The sequence below is a fragment of the Dendrobates tinctorius genome, unplaced genomic scaffold, assembly GCF_039654945.1.
Source record: "Dendrobates tinctorius isolate UK_male_01 unplaced genomic scaffold, ASM3965494v1 ptg000070l, whole genome shotgun sequence".
NCBI classification, from domain to species: Eukaryota; Metazoa; Chordata; class Amphibia; order Anura; family Dendrobatidae; genus Dendrobates; species Dendrobates tinctorius.
The window spans coordinates 59503546-59521817 of NW_027361738.1; the positions used below are offsets into that span (position 1 = coordinate 59503546).

General features: G+C 45.2%; 1 protein-coding gene across 1 annotated transcript in view; it reads right to left on the reverse strand.

Moving 5' to 3' along the window:
* Positions 1 to 17465, reverse strand: part of SVIL (supervillin) — a 239617-nt gene extending 222152 nt beyond the window's left edge. Inside the window, exon 1 of the mRNA XM_073581705.1 lies at positions 17306 to 17465. The gene's annotated coding sequence lies outside the window, so the exon portion shown is untranslated. The remainder of the gene's footprint in view (positions 1 to 17305) is intronic.
* Positions 17466 to 18272: the final 807 nt, after the last annotated feature.

The following is an 18272-nucleotide window of genomic DNA, read 5'->3' on the forward strand; positions in this document are numbered from 1 at the left end:
GCTGGCCAGCGGGACACCAGCGATCAAAAAAATGGCCCAGGACATTTGAGCACAATCAGCGACAACACAGCAGGGGCCCAATCGCCGCTATGTGTCACACGTAGCGAGATCGCTGTTGCGTCAAAAAAAATCGGTGACGTAACAGCGATTTCACTAGCGATCTCGCTATGTGAGACGGGGGCATTAGTTCCATTGTAAAGATGGCCATGCATTTTTAATTGCCACGTCATTTGGACAACAGCTGTTTTCCCTCCGCCAATTCTTCCCATCTTTATGAACAGCAAATTAAGTATGCGTTTGCATAAAGAAAAGGAGCGTAAACTGAAGCCCAACACTTACAGTGATAAACATACCCTGGAAACAACTTATGATGGAATTAATGCCGCTATATAAATAAAATTAATAAGTGAGTCAAGAGGTCCAGTACACATACCATAAGGTACGGTACATCTAGACGCGCCAACTTCACACCATCAATGCACTTTAACAAGCACTGTCTACTGACACCGGCTGACAAGTAACAATGGGAACAAAATGATGTTTCTGTCCCCATACAGTACGTTATCGGCAGCACATGCCCTATGCTCTGTGGACAATGTGCAGATGATTTTTTTTGCAACTATGAACAATCCGATCAAGTTGCTTGTTTGTCGGGTGATTGGTAGCAGGTTTACACACATAGGTGGGTAATCGGGAATGAGACTTCCTACAAAATCCTGATCCCACAATCATTTACTTGCCAAAAAACGCACCAAAAGTCAACCAGTGTTGGTAAAATCAGCAGCCAACTTTACCTGCATATATCGTCTGCGGTACTGAATTTCAGCAAAGACGACGACTGTGGGTTCAACACATGATAAATGCCAAATTTTACACAATTCTTTATGACTGTCATGTTTACAAAGTGATCATTTGGAGACATTAAGTTGAATGAATTGAATGTGACCTCTGATGCAAGGTTTACCGAAATAACTAGAGCTATAATCTAAGCTGGACACGGAACAGAGCAGGCGTGGATACAAAAAATACAAGGGTTTGTTTTTTAGCAGCTTCTTAGAAGTCAGACAAAAATATAAAAAGACCCAGATAATATTAAATGGAAAATAGATCTCATGTGTTACTGAATCCACAGGGTTCATGCGCTTCTGAGATTTCTGCCAAGTTCCTAGTAATCCCACATGTCCTACAAAAACACTCTCCCTTTCATCCTGTCTCAAGAAGGTCTTACTCCAGCACCTGCTTCCATTAAAGCCAACCCTCTCATCCTTAATCTCTTCAATCATCATGGTTTGCCAAATTATCCAGGACTAAGCACCAGCCAAAAAAACACCTTCTCTTTCCATCTGGAGGAAGCAGCTAAAAAGTTCCCCCATCTTCAAAGCAATAACTATCATTTTTGCCACCGCATTTCCAGAAAAAATTGTAAGAAATATAGTTAGAACAGGTAAAGATTCTCTAGACTTGGAAAAAATGTCCTTCACCAACAGGGTCAATATTGGTCACCAGGAGCTTCAGTGGAACCATTGTTTTCCATGGTTATAATCAGTTTTACTAGGTGCTCAGCCGCGATATCAGCATTGTCCAGCCTGCACTGGTAATACCAGGCTATGGGAAGCTGACAGACATGTGCACTGCAGTCACTGCTCTGATGACAACCTGAGATTTCCAGGAGAACCTCAAGGTTCATCCATGATATTGTGAATTATGACAGGTCACCAAGGTCCAAAAATCAAAGAATCAGAGCAGCGGCACTTTGGTGTATGCAGGAGATTACATTACTTCCAATGACAGTAAAAAGATTAAATGACTTATGTGCGTGCAACATACAGTATACTAGCAGATATCGGATTGATGTTTACAGTCGGCACAATTTCCGACACTTAAAAGTTAAAAAAAAAAAACGGATTGAGCTGAAATCAGGCTTTTTTTAAATAAAAAAAAAAAAAAAAAAAAAAAAAAAAAAAAGAAGTGATCCAGCAGGAACTTGTTGGCAAAAAAAGGTTGTGCAGTTGTAACAGAATTACTGGACACGTGAATACACCATTCTGGTAATCTCCAACAGGTTTGAGGACAACCGAACATTCAGTATTTCGGTCACAAAGGGCATCAATTAGCTGCAGAGCTAGGTGACCGAATGGTAGGTGTCACTTATGGTCCTGACGAAGGTTTAGCCGGTAAAGCAGCACCTTTCTTTATTGTATTAAGATCTACCAAGTTTTCAAAAAGTGGTGGCCAAACAAAGCCACACACCTTCAGTGAAGGGTATTGGATTAGCAATGTTATGTCCTGCTTACACTCAGAACAGATGGGGGGAGGCTCCTGCTGCAGCCCGTTATCTTACAGTCAACACAGACCAACTAGAAAGGAGACATTGTAACATGAATAGGATCAGGAAAAAAACAAAACGACAAATTGCTGAAATGGTTGTGAATTTTCTGTTTTAGTGTTCATTTAAAAGAAGTGTTGTCAATGCTTTATTAGGCTTTTAAGTGATCGTAGAGGGGGGTGGGGATGGGGTCCTACGGGAGCAACCTTCAAAAAAGTAGAACTACCAAAACAATACATAAAGGCTTGCATAAATACAAGTCAGATACATTTCATTTCAGAATTAATCTTCCAGGAAATAAGTGAAGTACATTTTGTACCAAACATCACCAGCAGAGGAGCGTTGGCTTCTGTGCATGCTGTGGGACACGGCCAGGCCGGGTTGCAACACATAGTTTTGAAATGGGTTACAGACCATGATGACAGCGTGAATGTGCTAATCATGGTATGCACAGAGATTATACAAGTAAGCAGACCCTGGCAGGGATAAAAGCCATGCTACCGAATACTTGTGCTATGAGTCAGCATGCCCCTTGTCCAATTAAGTGAAATAACTAAAGAACACAAAAAGGAGGACATAAACAATATCCATCCCAAGACCTAACCAGCAAACAGGAAGAATTCATTCCATACAAGACAGGTCAACATCAAAGCAGCAGGCGACCTCTGTACTCTGAATTCACAAAGCCGGCGAGAGGCTGGACCAGTGAGCCCATCATGGCAGGACGAGGCTCTACAATGGCAACATTACTCCATTCAGTCTAATCAGGAGCGGCACCGACCCCACCAGTTCTCTGCTCCTGTGAGGGGTCCTGGTGACGTGCGTAACATTCTATGTTCTATGGAGGGGAGGACATCTTAAGGGTATCTTCAAATAGCTTTTAACAGATTTTGGAGCAGATGTGGATTGAAATACTCTTTGAATCGGCTTCCTGTGGCGTTTAATGGGAAAACTCATGTATAGTGCCCATGGTGATGTTTATTTATCCATTTGCTTTTTTTTTTCCCAGCAGAAGAAAAAAAAAAAAAAAAAATTTGACCTCTGAATTAACAGGAAAAAATGCACAATGTGTTAGGGTCAGGATCGCTGGTGCCTCGCTACATGATGGATGGTGACCTGTCAAACAGGCAGATTTCACCAGGAGGATGCTGGTATCCAAGATAAATATCGGGTAACTAAGCGAGCGTCACTTAGTTGCCCGCTGTTTACCTTGGATATCCGCTCCCTACGTGAACACACTGATATCCAGGGTACACAGCGGGTAACTAAGTGACGCGCGCGCTTAGTTACCCGACATTTACCTTAGATACCAGCTCCCAGCATCTGCTTACAGCGCTGGGAGCTCACTGATCGTTGCTCTCCTGCTGCCACACGTAGCGATGCGCGCTGGCCAGCGGGAGACTAACGATCAAAACATGGCCCAGTACATTGCCGCATGATCAGCGACACCCGTCGGGGGGGGGCGGTCGCTGATGCCCGTCACACACAGCGAGATCGCTGATGCATCACAAAATCAGCGATCTCGCTATGTGTGACGGGGCCTTAAGTCATGGACTGGGGTGAGCTGCCCGGGATACAGCAAAGCCGTGGACAAGGAACTTGTCGAATGAACTTCTAGTGTTAAACTCAGACTGAGTGCGCTTCCTCCAACCAACAAAATGTGACAGGCTAATTCACACACACTAGATCAGAACTGACCGGGACCACTGCGCTGCGTCACTCAGTAGGCCCGGAAATGTAGACTATGTTACTATAATTGACTGATTTGTGCACCCTCCTTGTGCCGCTACCGAGCAATCACCAGGAGAACTGGAACAATGAAATGAATGCCAGAGATGGCCTACTGGTGATGTGGCGTAGCGGCTCACAACCCTAACAAGATGACTCTAAACCCCTGAGGTAAAACTCAGTTATGGAAAGGTCAACTTCACTTTAAGGAACATGCAAGTGCAATGGGCCGCTCCTCGGTAGATCCCCTTTAAGGCTGGGATCACACATGCGAGAAACACGGCCGAGTCTCGCATGATAATACCCGGCACTGCCACCGGCACTCGGGAGCGGAGTGTGCGGCTCCGTGTATTGCTCGGGTGTGGAGCGTTCGGCTGCATAGCAATACACAGAGCTGCACACTCCGCTCCCGAGGCTGTTTAACCAAGGGATGACAAGTTTCTAACCAATGCGTGGTACCACAGCTGACTTACTGGAGGTTCCTCCGGGTGCATCACAGATTTTGGATCCTGGGGATTTTGGCTCCGCGAATGGCGGTTGACGGAGACATCACACATCCTCTTCCTTCCAGTTCACACCTGGCTCTCCTCAGATGGCCGCCGAACCATCCCTTTCCTGTCAGACACTTCCTCCCAATTATTTGTACTGCCCCCTGGCCTGGAGCTCCATCTGTTTCTGCTCAAATTGCAGCTCACACCAGCAAAACAGAGTTAATTTACCGTAACACAAGTCTCCGCCAACAGGAATAATGGAATAGGTGTAAAAACGCTGCGGAATCCGCACAAAGAACAGACATGCTGTGGAAAATAAACCGCTGTGTTTCCGAATGGATTTTTCCGCAGCATGTGCACAGCGGTTTTTGTTTTCCATAGGATACATCCCATAGAAAACTGCTGCGGATCCGTAATGTGTGCACAAACCCTAAGCCAGAGTCATCAAGCAGTTACAGGGGAAACAGAGGCCTCCTGTGGCTGGCGATTAGTACTGCAGGCAACAATACAGTGCCTACAAGTAGTATTCAACCCCCTGCAGATTTAGCAGGTTTACACATTCGGAATTAACTTGGCATTGTGACATTTGGACTGTAGATCAGCCTGGAAGTGTGAAATGCACTGCAGCAAAAAAGAATGTTATTTCTTTGTGTAATTTTTTTTTTTTTTTTTTAAATTGTGAAGTTTATTCAGAGGGTCATTTATTATTCAACCCCTCAAACCACCAGAATTCTGTTTGGTTCCCCTAAAGTATTAAGAAGTATTTCAGGCACAAAGAACAATGAGCTTCACATGTTTGGATTAATTATCTCTTTTTCCAGCCTTTTCTGACTATTTAAGACCCTCACCAAACTTGTGAACAGCACTCATACATGGTCAACATGGGAAAGACAAAGGTGCATTCCAAGGCCATCAGAGACAAGATCGTGGAGGGTCACAAGGCTGGCAAGGGGTACAAAACCCTTTCCAAGGAGTTGGGCCTACCTGTCTCCACTGTTGGGAGCATCATCCGGAAGTGGAAGGCTTATGGAACTACTGTTAGCCTTTCACGGCCTGGACAGCCTTTGAAAGTTTCCTCCCGTGCCGAGGCCAGGCTTGTCCGAAGAGTCAAGGCTAACCCAAGGACAACAAGGAAGGAGCTCCGGGAAGATCTCATGGCAGTGGGGACATTGGTTTCAGTCAATACCATAAGTAACGTACTCCACCGCAATGGTCTCCGTTCCAGACGAGCCCGTAAGGTACCTTTACTTTCAAAGCGTCATGTCAAGGCTCGTCTACAGTTTGCTCATGATCACTTGGAGGACTCTGAGACAGACTGGTTCAAGGTTCTCTGGTCTGATGAGACCAAGATCGAGATCTTTGGTGCCAACCACACACGTGACGTTTGGAGACTGGATGGCACTGCATACGACCCCAAGAATACCATCCCTACAGTCAAGCATGGTGGTGGCAGCATCATGCTGTGGGGCTGTTTCTCAGCCAAGGGGCCTGGCCATCTGGTCCGCATCCATGGGAAGATGGATAGCACGGCCTACCTGGAGATTTTGGCCAAGAACCTCCGCTCCTCCATCAAGGATCTTAAGATGGGTCGTCATTTCATCTTCCAACAAGACAACGACCCAAAGCACACTGCCAAGAAAACCAAGGCCTGGTTCAAGAGGGAAAAAAATCAAGGTGTTGGAGTGGCCTAGTCAGTCTCCTGACCTTAACCCAATTGAAAACTTGTGGAAGGAGCTCAAGATTAAAGTCCACATGAGACACCCAAAGAACCTAGATAACTTGGAGAAGATCTGCATGGAGGAGTGGGCCAAGATAACTCCAGAGACCTGTGCCGGCCTGATCAGGTCTTATAAAAGACGATTATTAGCTGTAATTGCAAACAAGGGTTATTCCACAAAATATTAAACCTAGGGGTTGAATAATAATAGACCCACACTTTTATGTTTAAAATTTAACTGAGCAACATAACTTTTTGGTTTGTAAGATTTATGCATCTGTTAATAAATCCTGCTCTTGTGTGAAGTTTGAAGGCTCTAACTTATTTGCATCTTATCAAACCTGCTAAATCTGCAGGGGGTTGAATACTACTTGTAGGCACTGTATGCTCAATGTCTATGTGCATTACTAATTATATAGAACAGCAGCTGGAAGTTACATTCAAACGGTTAATGGTAGATGACGGTCAGCGGCATATTCTTCCCCATCAACTCAAAACTGCACAATTTTTTTTAGTGTGGTTTTTGAACATTAATGTCTTAGGCAGAAAAATTAAAAAAAAAAATAAATTGAGCCAACTCTTAAGGCCTCGAATCATCAAAACTTTTACACCCAAAAGACTTTAAAGCTGTAAAATTTGAGTCAAAATTTAGTAACTTGCCTTTTACATGTAAAATTTCTGCTAGCTCCGCCAAAGTGTGTGTAGCTGGGGTAGATGCGCGGCATAGTGTGACACCGCAGCTTGTCTAATTCATGATAAGCCATGGCCGTTCTTACATAAGAAATCTTACTCCAGTCCCTGACTGGTGTAGAAATTCCTGGTGTTGCGCTTGAGGTGCATGCCACTCGTCAAACGTTACAGATTCATGAAGCGGCCTCCTAATGAATCAGTAGTGTCAGGCTCCACCATGTCCCCTCATCAAGTCCGGCGAGGAAAATCGCCAGTGTTGATGAACTGGGGACTTGGCCACGTTCACACGGTCAGTATTTTACATCAGTATTTGTAAGGCTGAGTTCACACGTGGCGGTTTTTACCGAACGATTTTGCCGCGAAAATGCGAAAAATAAGCATCCCATGCATTCCTATGGGATTCCGCAATGCTGTGCTAATGCTGCGGTTTTTACTGCGGCGGAATCGCTTCGCGGTAAAAACCGCAGCATGCTCATTAATTTCGCAGAATCGCGGCGATCCCGCACCCATAGGAATGCATTGTTCCGCTTACTTTCCGCATGTGGCTGTGCACACCATGCGAAAAGTAAGCAGAACATTTGCGGATGGTACCCACGGTCCAGAGGAGAGGAGACTGTCCTCCGAGCTTTGGGTACCATATCCCTGTAAAAAAAAGAATTTAAAATAAAAAAAATATTGTTATTCTCACCTTCCGACGTCCCGCTGTGTGTGAACACAGCCGAAATCAGGAGCTGAACAATCGGAGGAAAAGTATAATAGAAACGTCAGCACTTCTGTATTTATCACCCACTCCTGGTTTTGGCTTACAAATACTGACCGTGACTTTAGGCTGTATTACAGTGGACGACATTTTACGAAATCTCAACCATATGCTGCACAGAAGATAAGAACAGAAGACCTTCAACTGATCCGACATGTGGCTTTATAATAGCAAAACAAAAGTAAAAATTGAGCAACAGAATGCACATTAATTGGGAGAATATGTGACCCCTGAGCGTTTACTGATGGGGGCCAGGAAGCCTTTGAATTATGTAAAAAAATAATCTGAACATATTCAACATCAGAAATCATTAGAACGTTGACCACAATCTGGTTTTCAAATTTGTACACATTACAGTTTCCTAGTTTTCTGAATATATTGATATCATACAAAACCTAGTATTTAGAAAAAAAAAAAAAACACTCAGTCGTTCTTGGGGCTTGTCCACACACTGCATTTTGGTGTAAAGTAAATGAGATTTCTGAAATCTAATTCTTTCAGCATTTCTGAAAAAGGGGGGGGGGGGGATGCATCAAAAACCACAGTTTACGCAGCATTTTTCCAGCCGAGAGACAGTTTTTTGGTCCAGAAATGTTTGCTGCAAATACTTAAAGGTGTGCACATAGCCTAAAACAGCATTTCATCGGGCAGAGCATGTTCACACAGAAAAGCATTGACGCGTGGTCTTAAAATGTTTGGCCACAACTGTAAGGTTTCTAAGGGCCCCGCCGATTATAGCCATGTTATCGCATACAACAAACTGGTATTTTTACTTTTTCGCTTTTGATGTAGAACTTGTGGATTTTTCTTATTTATTTTTTAATTTTTTTTTTTTTTTTTTTTAAACCGCGCTATTTATAAAATAATCACAAAATAAAAAAAATAAAAATCCATGGATACTGGCCATCATTCTGTGCTGGACAACACATAACACGGCATTTTCTTTTACACAGCATTTTTTACTTGCAGGCCGCTTGTGGGCCTAGTTTTCAGCTGAACCTCAGCCATAACTTTGGCCTTTACTTTATAGACTTTCCTGTTTCATATCAAGTAGGTTTATTAGTTGTATAAGGAAAACGTCCTTTCGGGTACACAACAGTTTTACTTCCACAACAGATCTGTTTGCTTTCAGCAAATAAGAAGATCTATAGGTTTCACCAGGTCAAAAATGTTCAGTTTTTGCTCTTGTTTTATTTCCAGGTTTTTTTTTGGTTTTTTTTTTTTATTTAAATCCCTCCATAAGGTTCCAGAGGTTTGAGCCATTTTAATTTAGTGCTACTTTTTCTCATCTTTCCTAAGGGTGTGTGGCTCACATGGTAATAATGCATACCAGCCTAAAGGCACTCCCCAGAGGATCCTGAGAGCCACACCCCCTTGTGAAGACCATAAAAACTGGCACAAAATAAAAAGGAAAATAATGTTTTTAACTGTAGGGTGGATTTTTATTTCTATTTAGGAAAAGGGGAAATTAAAATAAAAAAACTGGACACTGAACCTAGTAACAGCTTCCCTTGAGGCTAAGTGCACACGTACCGGAACTCTCGCGGAAATTACCACAAGAATTCCGGAATTCCAGTCGGCGGGAAAAATCGCATTTTGCAAGCGTATTTAGCTTGCAAAATGCTAGCGTTCTCCAAGCGCTCTGGAGCATCGCTGGGAGAACTGATTGACAGATTGGTCACACTCATCAAACATAGTGTTTGACGAGTGTGACCAACTTTTTACTACTGAGGCCGCCTATGCAGCATCAATAGTAAAAGATAGGATGTAAAAAAAAAAAAAAAAAAATAGTGTTATTCTTACCCTCTGACGTCCCGCGCATCCGTTCCCAGTAATCCTTTGCGAAAATGCCCGCGATGACATCAGTTCTCGCGGGATCGCGACGTCTCGCGGTAATTCGCGATGACGTCGCGATCCCGCGAGAAGGGACGTCATCGCGGGCATTTTCGCAAAGGACTACTGGGAACGAGAGCGTGAAGAGAAGCGGGAAGGCTGCGCGGGACGCCGGAGGGTGAGAATAACAATATTTTTTATTTTTAAATTCTATTTTTTACAGGGATATGGTACCCAAAGCCCGGAGGACAGTCTCCTCTCCTCCGGACCGTGGGTACCATCCGCAATTGTTCTGCTTACTTTCCGCATGGTGTGAACAGCCACATGCGGGAAATAAGCGGAACAATGCATTCCTATGGGTGCGGGATCGCCGCGATTCCGCAAACTAATGAGCATGCCGCGGTTTTTACCGAGAAGCGATTCCGCCGCGGTAAAAACCGCAGCATTAGCACAGCATTGCGGAATCCCATAGGAATGCATGTGATGCTTATTTTTCGCGTTTTCGCGGCAAAATCGCACGGTTAAAACCGCCGTGGAAACGGAAAAAAACGCCACGTGTGAACTCAGCCTTAAAGTGAATTTAACCAGGATTATTCTTTTCAATGTGTCAGTATAAAATAGGGACAGACACCCTGATTTCGGTGCGGTGTTACTTATTGGACGCCTTGCTGTAGTTTTGATAATATCACAGTTTTATTTGCTTCAGCTCCACTAGTCCACTCACTCCACATTTGGGCAGTTTCACACGTCCAGATAATACCGGTACCGGAGCTATCCGTGTCCGTGTGCATACGTATGCCATCCGTGTGACATCTGTATGTCCGTGTGTACCATCCGTATGCTGTCAGTGTTTTGGTAAAATTAGTTTCAATGTTAACCCTTTGACTTTTAAAAACGCACACGGATCACACACGGACAACATCCGTGTGCGGTACGTGTTTACACGGACCCATTGACTTGTATGGGTCCGTGTGATCCGTGCTGTTGCACAAAAATGGACATGTCAGCGTGTTTTACACACGGACACACGGTCCGTGAAAACACGCTGACATCTGCATAGACACATTCATTAGAATGTGTCCATGTGTGTCAGTGTCTCCGGTACGTGAGAAAACTGTCACTACACGTACCAGAGACACTAACGTGTGACACTGCCCTTTGACTTGTGAGAAAATGGAAACGGTCTTAGGAGTGCAGGAAAGAGACTCAGACAAGGTTTAACCCCATCTCTTGTCTGAGTCTCTTTCCTGCGCTCTTAAGACCGTTTCCATTTTCTCATTGCTCCTATCCTCCATTGGAGGTTTTTGGCTGGAGCTGCGGTGGAGACCTGACATTTTTGTCTGCCCCTGGGTTGCTTCCTAAGCACTCCTCTATCACCACTTATCACTGACAGCCTTATGTCACTGTGCATAGGAAGAAAGCTGCCAAAGTGGAGGACAGGGATATCCAGAGACCTTCAATAACAGAGCTCCAGCAGATAAAACCGAGCTTCAAGCTACGTTCACACTGCGAAATTTAACATCAGTATTTGTAAGCCAAAGCCAGGAATGGGCGAAAAACACAGGAGTGGTGACGTGTTTCTATTCTACTTTCCCTTTGATTGTAAGACAAAACCAAGAGTGGACCAAATACTGATGTTAAATACTAAGCAAAATACCTGTGTGTGAATGTGGCCCTATAGCAAGAAGCCAAGTGACACATGGCTGGAATCAGGGTCTCTGCCACTACCTTATGCCACTTTCTGATGGGGAGCAAAAACTTGGACAGATTCTCTTTACAATCTGTACAGACCTACAGTAGTTCTTGCTCTAAGCTAAAAGATGGATAGATCGAGTCTAAAACCGCGTTGACTCCAGACTCGTACATCTGCCTACGCTGTTAGCGTCAATGTCGCATAGTAGATAAGTTAGCCTGGAGTGATAGTGTTCCCAGGTATTGATAGCGCCCCTTTCTTATAAAATAAAATATTAGGATACACCGCGCTGCACATCAGGGCTCGTACACATACTCATACTATGGATTTCCAAGCATCTGTGATTTGTCACACATAATGACTCAGAATCAGAAGATAAATTATCCCCTGCGATGGCACGCGACTAATTAGTAATTACAGATGTCTTCTCTAGAGCCAGTGTAGCCACACTTACTGGCATCATTTAGTGCAACGTAGCAATGGCGTTCCGGCACGAGCCATGAGGCCGGCGATTGTGGACATAAAGCACAGATATATCTCCGACAGCTGGATCCACCTCCACAGTACGTTCATACCATCAAGTGGTGGCATTTGGCCATATCCACCGTCGCACACTGCTCACAAATAGCTTTAATTCATGATAATCCTACAAAACTGCGCGACCTAAACATGGCCGGGAAAAGCAGTACAGTTTGGCGATAAAAAAATAAGTTAAAATTACGGTACTGGCAAAATTGGACGGACAGTTATTTGAAAAACCCCAGGGGCAGGGCTTCCTCTGCACATAGCGGCTTCCATGTGTGAGCACGGCTTATGGGTTTCCATTCCTACACAGTCATCACTGATTGGGTTTTGCATAAAAAGATTCCGAAATAACATGGGGATGATAACACCACTTAACCCATTCATACATACATTTCCAGGAGGAATTGGAGAGAACCGGCACAAAGTCCGAAGAATAAATGCTTCGACATTGCTATTCTACATGTAATGGTACTTTTAATAAATAAGTCATGAATGGGTTGACCAATATGCACCTAATCGTTGGACGTGTTTCACAATTATTTTCCAGTGTAAATAGGCTGCCGATCACGTGATGGAGAAAAATTGTTCATCAGGTGAAATGATCTATTCCACAGTGAATTGTCTGGTGTAAACAGGACTTGCGCTGCCGTGACTGTGTAAACAGGCACTTAAATGACCAGTCGGTAAAGAGTTACCAATCAGCGGTCATACCCTGTTGCCGGTCAGTGCGTTGTGTATGGGGCCCACCGGCTGATAGATGATCTCACACCTACACCGGCTGATAGATGATCTCACACCTACACCGGCTTTATTCTCTCCAGAACGAACAAACTAAACTTTTATTCTAGATCCGCCCACAAAGAGGAACTGATGATCTGATCTTACCCAACCATGACAAGCACTTATTATTCCAGATCCCTGTGTATCGGCGCAGGCACAATGCACATATTGTCATTTTACCGACCCTGTATTTCATCCAAGTGATATCTATCACCTTCAATAGAATCGCAGGATTAGGTATCACTCAGGATTTGTCTTCCATGACATCATCAGAAGCCTGATCTCCGGGGAGTGCCACCTTCAATGTCCAAAGACAACATGCAAACCTCCCGGTGTCTGGACCACCCACTCAAGTTACAGGCTGGTAGACAGCGTTGTGCGGGGTTATGTGACAGTTGTATTTTTCAGCTCCTCTTCACAAGAGGAATTAAGGATCATTTCTTTGTGGCCCTTTACGATTCCGTGCAGATACTCCACCGCAATCACTGCTGAAGCGGCGCTGCGTACGGAAAGTCTGCTGCTTATTAGGCGTAACGCACCGATTTGTAGCAGAAGTTTCAGCCACATACCTGCTGTTTGCTAAATCACATGTAGTACAGTTATCTGCAGCAAAATCCACAAGTTGCATGCACATTGGGCCGTGTATGTGCCGCAGAGGAGAGACTAAACTCTGCACAAAGAAATGTCACAGCAATATTAAAATCTGCACAGCATGTCTAATTCTGTGCGGAGGTTTTCAGCAACATATAGTTGGCGCTGCATTAAAGAGAACCTGTCAGCAGGATTTTGATAAGACCAGACATGGCTATATTGACGCCATTTTATTGGAGACCGATATGAATGTGACTGCGCATGAACCAAAAGACGGCACCATTTTTATCGGAGACCGATATGGATGCGACTGCTCCAACGACGGCACCATTTTATTGGAGAAAGATATGGATGCGACCGTGCATGCACCATCAGCTGCACTTTATCGGTGGCAGATATGGAAGCAACTGCACATGCTCTAACGATGGCACCATTTTATTGGTGACCAATATGGATGCAACCATGTACGAACCAAAGGACTGCACTATTTTATTGAGACCAATATGGATGCTACTGCGCAGGCTCCGACAGCACCATTTTATTGGAGACCAATATGGATGCGACTGTCCATGCACGCACCAATGACCACGCATGCACCAACGATAGTGCCATTTTATTGGTGACCGATATGGATGCAACCACGCACGCACCAACGACGCCACCATTTTATTGAAGACCTAACGTAGGCACTGGCGCAATATTTAAAATAGGAGGCAGGTCACTGGCAGATCAGTGACCAGTCACTCAAACACAGTAGGCAAAATCCTGCCGACAGGTTTTCTTTAAGCCTCAGATTTTCCACGTGCAAATCAATTCAGAAAATCCACAGGAAATCTGCATTTGTCCACATTTATCCTAAGGGAATTCTCAACTGTATAAGCAGCGGATCTGCAAGAGGAAAAAAAAAAAAAACCAGACACTGCATAGTGCAGTATCAGTGTTGTTCTGAATGGGAATTCACAGAATCTCCAGCACGTGCTGCAGAGAAAAGAAGTAAATTGAAACCTGCAGCATGTCAATATATGCAGTGGGATTTTCAGAGCCAATTTTGCAAATTGAGTTTGGATTTTATTTTTGCCGCAGGGGAGGTTCGCTGCAGAGGTGTGCAGCAGTTTAGTCGCTTATGAACTAACACCCAATGAGACAGAGCTCTAATCTACGGGAACAGAGCTATAATGTCTCCATGGAAGAAAACACCACCGTGAACAAGCAACGAAAGAAACCAAAACTTGATGAGAAGTAGCGCACCCACCCTCCATATAACTAGAATATCTGCTGCTGTACGAAGGAACCAGAAACTTGGCATAGACATATGGTACGGCATTGTCCCCCCATATCATAACTAAAGGAAACCTGTCACAAGAACAGATACGGGGTTAACCTGCAGGTTAATAGCGTTACTAGCACACCCAATGTCTGCACTTAGCCTAACACTGAAGGGAGAAAATTAACTTTATTCTCTCCGACAGCGTTCAAGTTTGAGTCTTGGAGACGGCGCCGGTTCAATCACTGCTCCGAAAATATAGAACAGTGACTGAACCAGCGCCTGTGACGGCATTGGGGCCGGCTGTCAGTCGGGGCCGGCTGTCAGTCAGGGCCGGGGGTGCGATTACAGCCGTCTCTCTGTATACTCAGAGCGGTGAGTGAACCCGGAACTCTGCTGGGGAGAACATTTATTTTCTCCCTGCAGCGTTCGGCTACGTGCAGGCGCCGGGCAACATTATAACGCTAATAACCTGCAGATTAACCCCATATCTGCAGGCTAATAGTGTTTTTTCTGGTGACAGGTTCCCTGTAAAGGGGTTGTCCAATTTAACTTTTATTAAAAAAGTATTTTTTAAAAAGTAGTCACTTAATGTGTGTCAAGAAGGACCAGGAAGGAGAAACCTGCGGAGACCTGGGAAGAATCAGCCTTAGGGCTCACTCCCACTCACAACGCAATCGAATGTGTGCAATCCGATGAAAAAAATAAATAAAATAAATCTGATAGCACTTAGCCCGATGTTACCCACATCTGCGATTATTTTCTCATGCAGATTCAGCGTGCTGCGATCACATCCGTGAATCGGATTTCACTCGAGAGCAGTGCGATTCCCGCGGACGTCGGCAATGGAGGAGATGGAGAAACATTTCTCCGTCTCCTCCGCGGCTGTGCTACAATCCTCTAATGCGGGCGGATCAGAGCACTGACACTCGGCTCAAACTCGCAGCAGAGCTGGAGCTGACTCATTAGAATATCGCATCCGATATGATACGCTAGGGTGTCCCAGGTCTTATAGGGAGTCTGTCAGTAGGATCAACCCTTCTAAGTCATGTGGCCAGGTAGGTCATAGGAAGCTGAAGACAATGACACCTTGATATCTGCCATCTGATGTCTTATTCCAGAGAATTACACATTTTTCTTATATGGAAAAGCTGACCAGAACTATGGGCCGGACACTGATATGCATGAGGATCTACCTTCTTAAGCCCCCGTTACACACTGCGATATTGCTGCATGTGATACTTACCTCCGACCGGCTTCCCCGCTGGTTATCGCTGATCGCGCGAGACGCTCCTGGACCATTCCTCGTCGGTCACTTCCTGCGGCGCTTCCTGCTGTGACGACGAGCAGCGTGTGGACGCGGGCGGGAGGACGCAGGATCGCCTCGTCTGACAGGTAAGTAGCGACCCCCGTCCCCAGCGATGTCGCTGGTGAGATCTGCCTGTGTGGCAGCTCACTAGCGACCACCTAGCGATGCACCAGCGATCCTGACCGCGTCATATTGCTGGTCGGGATCGCTGGTGCATCGCTAGGTGTAACGGTACCCTTAGACTTTAATAGCAGGAGGTGTTACCAGTGTGATGGCCGCTCTCTGCTCTCACCGCAGAGTCGTGTGTACCTGACATCTGCAAGATTCTCTAAGCTTCAACTACCAGCTCACAGGCAATCAGTGTTGTAATACAGCAGAGCTGTGAGAGCTGCAGCTGCAAACATGTTTGTAAGGAGACAGTTCAGTTCTTCTGTTTTGGGTTACTTACATGTCTCACACTGGTAACTCTCCCTTTCATTTATAATAATCTTGGGGGGCAGATTTTCAGGAAGATCTACGCCTGGCCTATAGATCTTAATTCATTTACATATAAGAAAAGTGGATTTCTCTGGTATAAGATCAGATCTCAGGTGTCAAGGTATCATTTTATTCAGCTTTCCATGACCTACATGCCCATATACACGGCTGTGGAGGGTGGAACCTACTGACAGATCAACTTTAAAAAAAAAAAAAAAAAAAGTAGTGGAACACCCCTTTAAGGCCAAAACCAAACATGACTATTCTAGAATTACAGATCCATCAATGCAAAACATCCAACAAGGACTGGAAACAACAAGGGTTATTATATCCATCTTATCAGGCCGACAGGCTCGGGTACACAATGCACAAAAGGACAATTAGAGACGCCATCATCAGGGATGTGGAAGTGACGAGGTGAGAATAAAAAAAAAAAAGTTTTAAAAGTAATTAAAACGCAATTCTAAAATATTCTATATTAATATGGGATTTTATTTTCAAGCTGATACATTAATTGAAACAGACCCTAGTTTTCATTTCTATGATTTGATAGAAGTGGGCGATTATTGGCCCCTATAGGGGAAGCTCCTACACAGCCCCCAGGTGCGGCCAGCACACCCATCTCATCACTGGCAGGTAAAGACCCCAAAGCTGAACAACCACCACACTGCAAGGTGCCCAGCTCCAGCCAAGTCGCTCCAATGTCAGACCTCCCACAATTAAGGAGGCTCAAACCCCAAAAGTCACTCCATAGTGCAAAGATGCAATACAAGCCTGGTCTGGCTGAAGACAGGAAGAAAAATAGGGCAAGGAGACCCCCAAAAGGTGAAATCAGGAGCTCCCCACCCATCCACCTTCCTCTGTGCACGCTGCAGACACCATGCCCACCCTTCACCAGTGTGCATACACCTGACAGCAGGACAGACCCCGCTGCACTCACTGCCCCCAGCCACCATCTCTCCATCCACAGAGCAGGGCGCAGACAGAGGCGCGCGCGGCCGCTCCCCCGGTCCCTGCACACCTGCCCCTCTCCACGGGCTCCTCACACTCCTCAACCAGAAAGTTTCTCTGCCGAGTCTGCAGCCGCCAGGTCCGGCCTCCCCGCCTGCGGGGTCACTCACCCCGGTGATGCCCGCTCCTGCGCCCGACCCGGGACACCGCCGCCTGCACTTGTGGCTCGTCCTCCCTGATCCTCCCGCACTACGTGCCCGCGCAGCAGTGATAATGCCGGAGTCCACAGGCGCGGCCCCGAGACCTGAGGCTTCCGGGCTACAGCCGAGGGCGGGGCGGATCATATACGGGAGCGGGGTATATGAGGAGACGTCATCATGAGAGAGGACAGCGGCCGCAGACCGGGAGGCACCGGGTGTGAGAGGAGTATACAGCGAGCAGTGTATGGGGTGTTATATATACAGTTGTGGCCAAAAGTATTGACACCCCTGCAGTTCTGTCAGATAATACTCAGTTTCTTCCTGAAAATGATTGCAAACACAAATTCTTTGGTATTATTATCTTCATTTAATTTGTCTTAAATGAAAAAACACAAAAAGAATTGTCCTAAAGCCAAATTGGATATAATTCCACACCAAACATAAAAAAGAGGGTGGACAAAAGTATTGGCACTGTTCGAAAAATCATGTGATGCTTCTCTAATTTGTGTAACTAACAGCACCTATAACTTACCTGTGGCACCTAACAGGTGTTGGCAATAACTAAATCACACTTGCAGCCAGTTGACATGGATTAAAGTTGACTCAATCTCTGTCCTCTGTCCTTGTGTGTACCACATTGAGCATGGAGAAAAGAAAGAAGACCAAAGAACTGTCTGAGGACTTGAGAAACCAAATTGTGAGGAAGCATGAGCAATCTCAAGGCTACAAGTCCATCTCCAAAGACCTGAATGTTCCTGTGTCTACCGTGCGCAGTGTCATCAAGAAGAGTAAAGCCCATGGCACTGTGGCTAACCTCCCTAGATGTGGACGGAAAAGAAAAATTGACAAGAGATTTCAACGCAAGATTGTGCGGATGTTGGATAAAGAACCTCGACTAACATCCAAACAAGTTCAAGCTGCCCTGCAGTCCGAGGGT